The sequence below is a fragment of the Schistocerca serialis genome, chromosome 7, assembly GCF_023864345.2.
Source record: "Schistocerca serialis cubense isolate TAMUIC-IGC-003099 chromosome 7, iqSchSeri2.2, whole genome shotgun sequence".
NCBI classification, from domain to species: Eukaryota; Metazoa; Arthropoda; class Insecta; order Orthoptera; family Acrididae; genus Schistocerca; species Schistocerca serialis.
Genome location: NC_064644.1, coordinates 486,741,020 through 486,754,237, shown reverse-complemented (window position 1 = coordinate 486,754,237; position 13,218 = coordinate 486,741,020). Strand labels below are relative to the sequence as shown.

The 13,218-nt window shown below is 42.0% G+C and overlaps 1 pseudogene; it reads left to right on the top strand.

Moving 5' to 3' along the window:
• The first annotated feature begins 6,600 nt into the window (after nt 1-6,600).
• LOC126413623 (5S ribosomal RNA) lies at nt 6,601-6,718 on the top strand (annotated as a pseudogene).
• Nucleotides 6,719-13,218: the final 6,500 nt, after the last annotated feature.

Sequence of the window (13,218 nt, the reverse complement as noted above, 5' to 3'; positions counted from 1 at the left end):
TATTGCTGCGCGGTGTGGGATCCTTACCAGGTGGGATTGACGGAGGACCTCAAAAGGGTGCAAAAAAGGGCAGCTCGTTTTGTATTATCACGAAATAGAGGAGAGAGTGTGGCAGATATGATACGCGAGTTGGGATGGAAGTCATTAAAGCAAAGACGTTTTTCGTCGCGGCGAGATCTATTTACGAAATTTCAGTTACCAACTTTCTCTTCCGAATGCGAAAATATTTTGTTGAGCCCAACCTACATATGTAGGAATGATCATCTAAATAAAATAAGAGAAATCAGAGCTCGAACAGAAAGGTTTAGGTGTTCGTTTTTCCCGCGCGCTGTTCGGGAGTGGAATGGTAGAGAGATAGTATGATTGTGGTTCGACGAACCCTCTGCCAAGCACTTAAATGTGAATTGCAGAGTAGTCATGTAGATGTAGATGTAGGCGGAAGATCGACGAAGTTAATGTTGGAAGCATCGCTCGACTCACACAGGAGTGGAGTCGGCATGACGCATTGCTGGCGGCGGCAGTGCGGTGGAGTGGCAGCGGCGGGCAGTGGCTGCTGGGTGGCAGTAGGCAACAGTGGCGTCCGGACCCTCGGGCGGCGGCAAATGCGTTGGCGGCAGACGGCGCTGGCTCAGCCGGTTTGCTATGGCGGCAGGCCTCTGGTGTGTCGGCGACAGTGGCGGGCGGCGTGCCGGCGGCGGCTGGTGCAGCGATGGATGACGGCGACCCGGCCGGTCGTGCAGTGCAGGCCCCTCGAACTCAGGCAATGGGCAGTGAGGCGGCATCCGGCTCACGTGGCTCACTAGTGTGGGCTGCCTCGCTGTAGCGCGTGCCCTATGCGTGTTTACTGGCGCAGCCACGCACCACGTGGAGCAAACGTGGCGGCCGATTGGCGCATTCCATGTGCGAAGTGCACGGTGTCTTGCCAGAAAGGATTTAATGTAGCGACAAAGTCGCTGGGGGAACGGATCCCGATTCTGACGCCAGTTGTACAGGATGGTCGGATGTAAAAGCAGTGGGCGTGATTAATTCATCAGCATAATATTTAGACAAAGGCCATTTATTGGCGAAAGGAAGGTAAAGTGTGCCGAAGGTTGGTGTCCGTGAAATCTAAGTCCATAGTGTTGCAGCACCAGGAGAAGCGGCAGATGTTCACTGCTACAGGGCATGCATCCGACTCGCAGGAGAGCAAGAAAACGAGAGCAGGACTGACGACGGGCGGCCAGGTATATTCGACACATCATGCGGCTTCCTCCACCCTGATTGGTCAGGACCGAGAAACCCACGGGGGCGGGAATGGAACTTTCCAGAGCATCGCCTCTGCATAGTGTACCCTCGTCAGCACTCGAGGGAGGTGCGTGGTCAGGGTGCCTTTCCTCGGTGCTGACTTCCTGTTGCTAGACCGTGGGACGAAAGAATTTAAAGGCAGCCAACGCTGCCGGCTGAGGCTTGGCCGTAATGGAAAAATGAAGTTACTTCTATGAGCTAATAAAATAAATTAAAATTTTTCTACCGACTGGCTCATCCTTTACAAAGCTTTCAGATATTCGAAGGGAAAGTAGGTTAGGGAGTGTCGAAGGTATGAGGTACCACACAAGAAAAGTCACAGATCCCCTTCTTGAGGTGAGCAACATTACTAATGAATCGAAAATAAAGAGTGATGCACACTCGCTTGCTGTGAGCGAATTAGAAAGCTTTGGGTTTGTTGTATGGATTGTCATGTGATTTGACGTTCTATTTGTCGTTAACGTAGCAAGTATGGCACTTCAAGCAGAAAACATGGACATGAAAGTAGCAACAAAATCTCTCGAAAGTCAGTGAAATTTATTGAGAGTTTCCTTGGAAAAAGGTTTTGTCAATGCGCAGATAACAGCGTAAGAGACGGTTGAAATATAATTTCGTAGGGTTCCGCGGCCAGAGTCAGTCGACATAAAAGTTTTCTGGGTATGGTACCACGTCATAACGTAAAAACTACTGCTGCTGGAGGAAAAAACCAACGTTTCGGCCACGATTGCAGCGGCCTTCTTCTGGGTCTAATGGTGCGTTCTAGCTATGCAGTGTCCTTTATATTTTGCTGAAAGTTTAGAGACTGAACCAAAATTTGGAGAAAAGAGAATTGGCAACAAGGCGAAGCAATTTTATTACGAAGGTGACAAAATGGTTTGCAGAGGTCAATCTTTGGAGGCAAAATAGAAAAACCATTTTTTTCTACCCTGTTGTTGACATAGTATTAAAAAGTTTGAAACAGAGTCTTTGCCAACTGGCTAATTATTCAGAAAGATTAGGCTTTTTCTTTTATCCAGAAAGTTTAGAACACACACAGGACGAAGAACTAGAAATACTATGTAAAAAGCTTGAGAAAGAACTAGGTGTAAACATAAATGGCCAATGTTCGAAAGACGTTGTTGCATCAGACCTTGTGACAGAAATTAAAGTGTTAGAGGAATGGTGTCCAAAGATGTGAAAACTCTTATGTTAATGTTGATTGTTGAATGATATTGGAAACTCATTTCCCAACATTTGTATTGCCTACAGATTTTTGCTAATGATGAAAGTGACTGTCGGCTCCCCAGAAAGCAGCTTTTCACGTTTGAATCTTGTCAAGAATTATTTCAGAAGCGGCACCTCGCAAGAACACCTGTCTTCCCTTGCCATGTTTTCAGTGGAACACTACGTAGTTTCTGTTGTGTCTAGACAAGACAGCCTAGACACAATGACAGGAAGCCGAAAGGCACGCGCTGAGCTAAAGCCGGATGCGTGAGGTCTGAAACAGGATACATAATGAAGGCTATAAAGAAAAGTACGTAGCTTCGGGAATACTTAACTTTAATCCATCCTTTTGGTACATCTGGAGATTGTGGCGATACAAGTGAGACTCTTTAGATACATGCAATGTTACTAATGGCGCCTTGCTAGGTCATAGCCATTGACTTAGCTGAAGGCTATTCTAACTATTGGCTCGGCTAATGAGTAATGCTTCGTCCATGTAGTCGCTAGCAAAGTCGTCCGTACAACTGGGGCGAGTGCTATCCCGTATCTCGAGACCTGCCTTGTGGTGGCGCTCGGTCTGCGATCACACAGTGGCGACACGCGGGTCCGACATGTACTAATGGACCGCGGCCGATTTAAAGCTACCACCTTGCAAGTGTGGTGTCTGGCGGTGACACCACAGTTTCAAAACTGTATTTTCAAGACATTATTGACGAATTCGCTTGTCAAAAAGTAATGAAAAGATGTTTTGCATAAAGTGAGTAAAGCAGAAAATCCTTAGCGTTGAAAACCTACAACTCATTTAATTTCTTGTAAATATTGAGCACAGTCAAGTGACGAAATCATTTAAGTGTATATCCTGACTAACGCTTGTGAACCTTATTTGATTTTGAATTTCATTAAATTGAAAGTATTCCTGTGCCTACGTTAGTTTTTGTTTTTAACATTTTAGTGATTACCATACCTATTAACATTCCTTCTGCGATTAATTATTCTCCTATTACAAAAATGGTCTACGGTAGTAACAGTCTTTTGATACACTGGTATCAACGACGACACTTAGAATTCTTTTGAACGTGACGAAGGTGTGTAATCTGTGTTGGAGGAGTGACAGGTAGACCCGCAGGGACGGGGTGATTCGGGAGGGCCCCGCGCGAATAGTTTGCACATGGCTCCCGCACCAGGGGAAAGAATTCATGACCAAGGCTACTGACATGAACATAGTGGAAATAAAACAACAACCTGAAGACGAAATGAACGAAGGAGAATGGAACAGTGATTTGTTTCAGAACTAAATGTCGAAACGTAGTTGAGTATCAAAGATCTGTTGATAATTTTGGCCACCCGAACATTCAATCACATTTCGATGATAACCGAATTCGATAGTCAATTTATGGAACAAAGTAACAATATTAACAATCAAAGCAAGGCCCTGGGTAATAAAACTGAACCACAGTGTAGCAGAAGTAGTCATAAAAATGACAATTTTGGCCGGCCGGTGTGGCCGCGCGGTGCTAGATGCTGCAGTCTGGAACCGCGCTCCCGCTACGATCGCAGGTTAGAATCCTGCCTCGGGGATGGATGTGTGTGATGTCCTTAGGCTAGTTAGGTTTAAGTAGTTCTAAGTTCTAGGGCACCGATGACCTCAGGTGTTAAGTCCCGTTGTGCTTAGAGCCATTTGAACCTTTTTTTTTTTTGACAATGTTGACTAACAATTATGAGTTTTGAGTACATACATTAAAGTGTAAATCGAAAATCTGAATACTAGTTTTGAGCTCATTCACAGTCAGGTAAATGACGATAAAGGAAGATTCGAATTTGGAATAGGGAAGATTCAGAAAGATGGTGAACCAGTTATAGAAATAAAACAGAATCACCAAGTGCCTTTCCTAAAAGCTGAGAATGAAAACGAAAATACAATTGGAAACTCACATTTCAATAAAGCCATTTCTGATAGTGATGGTGAGACTGCATTAAATAAGCAAGTTACTGTTTGTGAATGTGGGTGCATCAAAGCCATTTCTGATATCCAGGGTAAAATTTTCGATCTTCAAAAGGAAATTAAAGATAAAACGAATTATCTGATACACAGAATCGTCAGTAGAAAATTTTTGGATGCTGAAGAGCACTGTGACCCACATAGAAGCAAAATGGGTCGCACCAGTGGATCTTCTGAAGAACTGTGAACGAATCTTCCCGAAGAAATGACTGATCAGGAAAAGATTAATATGGTAAATAATACTGAAGCTTGAGATGCGAAGTGTTTAAATGTGAGATTAAGCATAAAACAAACCGATTCCAACAGAAATTTGGTAATAAGTTCTCGTCTAAACATAAACAGGATATCACATGGTGAGAATTTATTATCACTAGAATGTACGACAAAATGGTTCAAATGGCTCTAAGCACTATGGGACGTATCATCTGAGGTCATCAGTCCCCTAGAACTTAGAACTACTTAAACCTAACTAACCAAAGGACATCACACACATCCATGCCCGAGGCAGGATTGGAACCTGCGACCGTAGAAAGGACGACAACAGGGTCACAAAATCACATCTTAGAAGCAGGCATTCGGAATCCGAAATTGTCTGGTAACTTTCTAAAAACTCGTAGAAGATTCTAGACCTCATGCAAGTAGCAAGAATAAAAATTTTGCTATGGATCTGGTAGACGTGGATAATTTGAAATCACGATATCTGCCAGTTAAGTAACCAGAACGAAGCAAGCAAAAAAGAGAAAAATAACATCGAAAGGTTTTGGGCCAGTATGACTCATGGAGGCTGAGACAGAATCAGCTCAGCAAGACAGGTCAGCCAATAACATCAATCATAGTAATGAGGAATACAAGCAGTTGCGTACGTGAGGTGTTCTTTTGCCATGGAGCGTAGAAAGTTCGCTATGTACTCTTCACAGGCGTCAAACTCATCTCTGGTTTTAGATAAACCAGTTTGTAGGGCATTATATGCCTCTCTTATACGAGGATCTTCAGCCCTTTTTCTCTGATTTTTTTCTAGATGAAGCAACTGCGTTCGTGCGTTTGTTTGGTGTGGGTGGTAGTTTCTTGCCTTGCGTTGTTTGATCATCGACATCTTGACTACTAATTTCTTCGCAGGTGCTCGCTGTACCTTCGTTTGTATCATGACCGGCAAAAATTCCTCCTAAAACAAAGCGACGACAATAGATTGATATAAACAATATCGAAGGAAGCAGAGTAAAAACTTAAAGAATGGATGTAGGAATAGGGGGATATACGATAACAATCGTAAAAAATTAGGAAGAATGTCAAGTTGATAAGTGAAATGCAGAATATTCGTTATAACGATTACATACCTATTATTACGCAATATTATTGATTTTAATTATTATTAATGGTCATAATTATTAGAATGTCCGTTATGATCAATGCTATTAATAATTGTATATACTATTAAGAGTTATTAGTTTGTATTTACTTTTTTGCAGATGCCACAGACACAACAAGAGTGGTTGCTTGTAGCAGAGAAATATGAGAAAAAAATGGAACTTTCCTCATTGCCTCGGTGCAATGCATGGCAAACACTGCGCAGTGCAAATCCCAGTTAATTCTGGAAGCGATTTTATCAATTATAAGACGCTTTTCAGTATAGTTATTTTCGATCTAGTGGATGCTGACTTTTGTTTTTGTATACTGATGTCGGCTACTAAGGTAGAATTTCAGTCGGTGTTTTTCGAAATACATCTTTTTTTTAAGAATATGAGTAATGGTACCATCGGTATTCCAGACGATGATAGCCTCCTAGGTAGGCAGAAAGAAGTACCCTATGTTATTGTCGCAGACGACGCGTTTCCCCGTAACAATAATATCGTGAAGCCGTATAGTGGACAGCCGGCCGAAGTGGCCGTGCGGTTAAAGGCGCTGCAGTCTGGAACCGCAAGACCGCTACGGTCGCAGGTTCGAATCCTGCCTCGGGCATGGATGTTTGTGATGTCCTTAGGTTAGTTAGGTTTAACTAGTTCTAAGTTCTAGGGGACTAATGACCTCAGCAGTTAAGTCCCATAGTGCTCAGAGCCGTATAGTGGACAACAACCTCGGAGGTCAATGGAAAGAATTTTTAACCACAGACTTTCAAGGGCAACGGCCTTGCCGCAGTGGATACGCCTGTTCCCGTGAGATCACCGAAGTTAAGCGCTGGCGGGCGAGGTCAGCACTTGGATGGGTGACCATGCAGGCCGCCATGCGCTGTTGCCATTTTTCGGGGTGCACTCAGCCTCGTGATGGCGATTGAGGAGCTACTCGACCGAATAGTAGCGGCTTCGGTCAAGAATACCATCATAACGACCGGGAGAGCGGTGTGCTGACCCCACGCCCTTCCTATCCGCATCTTCGACTGAGGATGACACGGCGGTCGGATGGTCCCGGTAGGCCACTCGTGGCCTGACGACGGAGTGCCTTTACAGACTTTCAAGAGCACGGCGGATTGTGGAAAATGTGTTCGGAATACTTTCTTCCGTGTTCCAGATAATAAGAAAACCTATATTAGGTCTACTACAACGTGAGAAAGCACGAAGTGTTATTATGACTTGTATATACTCCCATAATTTCTTGAGAAAAAGTTCTGCTTCCAGACAAATTTATACCCCGTACGAGCAGTCGATCATGAGAAGAACGGGCATTTAAAGCAAGGAACATGGAGAAATGAGATCACTCCTGCTACAACGTTTACACGATTAGCGAACATTCCACGACGTTCAACGCAGACTGCTCAGCACGTTCGACATGAATTCGCATCTTATTTCATTTCCGAAGAGGGAAGACTGCCATGGCAAGATGAATACCAACGACTTACTAAAGAATTTTTTCAGCGACTAGCTACGTACGTCCTAGTGATTGCTTGACTGCACACATTTCAACTACCTATATATGCGAAGTTTTACCTTCTGTAATTCATATTTTATTATTTTGATTTCCTCAAATAACATAATATACTAATAAGACATATAAATGTACTTAAATATATTGTGTTAGGAAAATAAATGTTATTCATTATCATTTATTTAATACTAGCTGAGTACCCAGTGTTGCCCTGGTATGTATTCCAATACTGTTAGTCCAGTTCCTCCTTTCCCCTCTGTGACGTTCAGAGCTCATTTTGCCATATACCCTATAATTTTATCACAATTAGAACGTTTTTTAATCTTTAAATTTGAAAACTATATGCAATTACTTCTAGTTTTCAAATGTAAAGATTAAAAAAAAAACTATATGCAATTATTCGGCTGAAAGCAAGGGGGAAACTACAGCCGTAATTTTTCCCGAGGGCATGCAGCTTTACTGTATGGTTAAATGATGATGGCGTCCTCTTGGATTAAACATTCCGGAGGTAAAATAGTCCCCCATTCGGATCTCCGGGCAGTGACTAATCAAGAGAACGTTGTTATCAGGAGAAAGAAAACTGGCGTTCTACGGATCAAAGCGTGGAATGTCAGATCCCTCAATCGGGCAGGTAGGTTACAAAATTTAAAAAGGGAAATGGAGAGGTTAAAGTTAGATATAGTGGGAGTTAGTGAAGTTCGGTGGCAGGAGGAACAAGAATTTTGGTCAGGTGAACGCATTATTGTGGCCAAGATAGATACGAAGCCCACGCCTACCACAGTAGTGCACATTTATATGGCAACTAGCTCTGCAGATGACGAAGAGATTGATGAAATGTATGGTGAGATGAAAGAAATTATCCAGATAGTGAAGGAAAACGAAAATTTAATAGTCATGGGTGACTGGAATTCGGTAGTAGGAAAAGGAAGAGAAGGAAACGTAGTAGGTGAATATAGAATGGGGGTAGGAATGAAAGAGGAAGCCGCCTGGTAGAATTTTGCACAGAGCATAACTTAATCATAGTTAGCACTTGGTTCAATAATCATAAAAGAAGTTTGTATGCATGGAAAGAGGCTGGAGATATTGGAAGGTGTGAGACAGATTATATAATTGTAAGACAGAAATTTAGGAATCAGGTTTTAAACTGTAAGACATTTCCAGGGGCAGATGTGGACTCTGACCACAATCTATTGGTTATGAACTGTAGATTAAAACTGAAGAAACTGCAAAAATGTGGGAATTTAAGGAGATGGAACCTGGATAAATTGAAAGAACCAGAGGTTGTAGAGAGTTTCAGGGACAGCATTAGGGAATGATTGACAAGAATGGGGGAAAGTAATACATAGGAAAAAGAATGGGTAGCTTTGAGAGATGAAATAGAGAAAGCAGCAGAGGATCAAATAGGTAATAAGACAAGGGCTAATAGAAATCCTTGGGTAACAGAAAAAAATATTGAATTTAATTGCTGAAAGGAGAAAATACAAAAATGCAGTAAATGAAGCAGGCAAAAAGGAATAGAAACGTCTCAAAAATGAGATCAACAGGAAGTGCAAAATGGCTAATCAGGGTTGGCTAGAGGACAAATGTAAGGATGTAGAAACATGTATCACTAGGGGTAAGATAGATACTGCCTACAGGAAAATTAGAGATACCTTTGGAGAACAGAGAACCACTTGCATGAATATCAAGAGCTCAGATGGAAAACCAGTTCTAAGCAAAGGAGGGAAAGCAGAAAGGTTTAATGAGTATATAGAGGGTCTATACTAGGGCGATGTTCTTGAGGACAATATTATGGAAATGGATGTAGATGAAGATGAAATGGGAGATATGATACTGCGTGAAGAGTTTGACAGAGCACTGAAAGACCTGAATCGAAACAAGGCCCCGGGAGTAGACAACATTCCATTAGAGCTACTGATAGCCTTGGGAGAGCCAGCCCTGACAAAACTCTACCATCTGGTGAGCAAGATGTATGAGACAGGCGAAATACCTTCAGACTTCAAGAAGAAAATAATAATTCCAATCCCAAAGAAAGCAGGGGTTGACAGATGTGAAAATTACCCAACTATCAGTTTAATAACTCACGGCTGCAAAATACTAACACGAATTCTTTACAGGCAAATGGAAAAACTGGCAGAAGCCGACCTTGGGGAAGATCAGATTGGATTCCGTAGAAATGTCGGAACATGTGAGGCAATACTGACCCCACGACTTATCTTAGAAAATAGCTTAAGGAAAGGCAAACCTACGTTTATAGCATTTGTAGACTCAGAGAAGGCTTTTGACAATGTTGACTGGAATACTCTCTTTCCAATTCTGAAGGCGGCGAGGGTAAAATACAGGGAGTGAAAGGCAATTTACTATTTGCACAGAAACCAGATGGCAGTTATAAGAGTCGAGGGGCATGAAAGTAAAGCAGTGTTTGGGAAGGGAGTGAGACAGGCTTGTAGCCTATCCCCGATGTTTTTCAATCTATATACTGAGCAAGCAGTAAAGGAAACAAAAGAAAAATTCGGAGTAGCAATTAAAATCCATGGAGAAGAGATTAAAACTCTGAGGTTCGCCGATAACATTGTAATTCTGTCAGAGACAGCAAAGGACCTGGAAAAGTAGCTGAACGGAATGGACAGTGTCTTGAAAGGAGGATATAAGATGAACACCAACACCAGCAAAACGAGGATAATGGAATGTAGTCGAATTATATCGGGTGATGCTGAGGGTATTAAATTGGGAAATGAGACCCTTAAAGTAGTAAATGAGTTTTGCTATTTGGGGAGCACAATAACTAATGATGGTCGAAGTAAAGAGGATATAAAATGTAGACTGGCAATGGCAAGGAAAGAGTTTCTGAAGAAGAGAAATTTGTTAACATTGAGTGTAGATTTAAGTGTCAGGAAGTCTTTTCTGAAAGTATTTGTATGGAGTTTAGCCATGTATGGAAGTGATACGTGGACGATAAATGGTATAGACAAAAAGAGAATAGAAGCTAGAGAAGGATGCTGGATATTAGATGGGTAGATCATATAACTAATGAGGAGGTACTGAATAGAATTGGGGAGAAGAGAAATTTGTGGCACGACTTGACTAGAAGAAGGTATCGATTGGTAGGACATAATCTGAGGCATCAAGGGATCACCAATTTAGTATTGGAGGGCAGGGCGGAGGGTAAAAATAGTAGAGGGAGACACTAAACAGATTCAGAAGGATGTAGGTTGCAGTAGGTCCTGGGAGATGAAGCAGCTTGCACAGGATAGAGTAGCATGGAGAGCTCCATCAAACCAGTCTCTAGACTGAAGACAACAACAACAACATGCAATTACTAGGTATATTCCTAATAGAAATGGTAGTAAGCTAAAAGAAACACGAAAAAAATATCTTAAGGTATGATACAGTTAATAGTATACAAGGGAATAATATGAAAAAATTTAAAAATAACAAATGAGCAGGGACCGAAATGTAAGCTGAGAAAGGCAAAAAGTTAAGTAGCCGTGAGACAGAACCCAAAAGCGACTGAACCCCATTAAGTTTGTTCATAGGTTTTTTAACATTTCCAAAAATAAATATTTTTCACTTAGATGTGTATTCATTGTCTTCCGCAGTAGATATCTGTGGGGCAGAAATTCAAATGCTTTGAAAGTGAACCCATTTGGGGCGTTCACTTCTTCAACCCCAGCGCTAGACTTCCCAGGCCCATTTATCTTCTGGCGGGCTTTCCTGTAATTGGCTAATAAGCTGGTCACTTTTTTTAATTCGACAACATCCACGTGGACTTCTGTCGTGATGGAATCCCTCGCTTCCCCTTTTTTTTAATTTTGTTTTATATCGGGAGTTTGTTGCATCCCACAGCACAGGATATTGTTCATAAGTGTTTATGAATTTAATGGCAAAATCGTCGGTCCACTCCATTTTAAAAGAAAAACCGATGTCCACAACACAGGAAAAGAATAATACCAAGATCAAACTGCACGAGTGCAGCGAGCCAAGTGGTCAGTGCTTGTTGCCTTCCACACCACTCGCGCAGCTCGCCGCGCATCCCTTTGATGTGCTGACAACAGCCGGAGCCAGACAAGCCGTATTCTCAGGCGGCTCGCAAGCCTGTTTGGCGGCGAGCCCTCGGAGCCTACCCCCGTCCACATTACTCGTAAAGGTACGTTGTCCAAGACGCGACGCACACTAGCGACTGCGACGGTCGCTACGTGACGTCAGAAGTTGCCTGCTAGCGCATGCGCAGTTCGAGTTTGGGATGCGACGCGCGACTATTGCGGCAGCTGCCGCAGCACTGCACCAGTGAGCAGTATTGCGACTAAAGTCGGACGACACAAACACGTACGGCTGCCAGAAAGATGTCAAGCCAGTCAAGGAAAACTGAAATGAGCCACTCACAGGATGTGAAGCTCTGTGAGCTGATCTCGCAACATCCTTGCCTTTACGATTTGAAGAACCCTATAGGGACACTTTATTCAGAGACAGAATTTGGGTAGAAATTGGTGCACGGTTGAAACTGGCAGGTGAGTGGAATATGTATTATTTTCCCATTAATGCAGTTTTTTCAGGCCTGTTATGAAAATCAGCATAATCCATGCAGATGTAGAATTAGAATGATGAAAATGAACTTGCAGTTCAATTTTCGCATTACTCTTTTTTGTGACGATAAAAATTGAAAACGGCAAGTACGTTATAAAATGAACAATCTAAAGTACAACGAGAAAGTTACATTTTACAATACCTTCACTTTGAAAGTAAACGGTAGATTGGTGTCTTGATGATACCTTCCAGTTGTGAAAAACCACCACCAGATTGTTGTACAGCTTTCTGTAATCAATAGACGTTCGTTTTTGAGAAAGGCGTTTCTCAGCAGATTGCGCAAGCAGTATGCTGCAATACGTAATTTGTCACATTCACTTCAATTCATTGGTAGAAGACGGTGCTCAAAAAACTTGTGCCAAAAGTGCAAAACTGTTTTAAAAGGCCCTTCTGGTCTGACTCAGTCCACAATTGAAATTCGTATTTTGTAAATCCAGGAGTCATCTTTTGAGTTCAGGTTGGCAAGATTAAATTTTCATGTCATCCATAACGATGAAAAACGTAAATTTTTGATGTTTGTTGGTTTTGTTAGGGCGTCTACTTCTACTTGGGTATCCTCGTCCAGGTTCAGAAGAAAATACTAGAGGTGAGTAATTTATCCTCTTCCCAAGAATGAGAAGAAAATATATTGAAGGCAGCATGTCTTTACTTTTAAGAAACCTAAATTTCGTGGCATTTTAAATGAAATTGTCAAGAGCATATGGAGAAATATTAGTAACTCATACCGGAGAAATATGACAAAAAATGGTTTCATTAGGTCCAAATGTGTCAGCGAAACAAAACAAATGCATTGTCTATCGTGTGATGACCACATGATTCACGTTGCGCGTCGACATAACTGGCGGCTAGTCGCGACGCTCACGGAGATATATGAGCCCAAATCTCGGAAACGGAGATCGATATCATTCTGATCTCAACTTTAAAAATAATTTCGATATGTTAGCTTCTTTTCATCGGCAACGATGTATGACCTAACGTGAACCATACGTAAAGTAGCCAGCGATCACATTTTACACTGTACACAATTCAAATTTTATGCAGTAGGTTACTTCTAAATTAAGTATCAGAATAACTGTGACGAATATCGGAAAAATAGACACCTCATTATGTAGGATACGCAAACATCAATTTTTTGTGCCTTTTACTTTCCTCACAATCGATAGAGAAGTAATACACAGCGAAAAAAACACGCAAAACCGGAAGAGATACCTCTCAATTTTTTAAAGTAAAAGAAGAATCTGCATCGAAAAACTAACTCTGGGAGCCGATGTAACTTTGTTCCATTAACATAC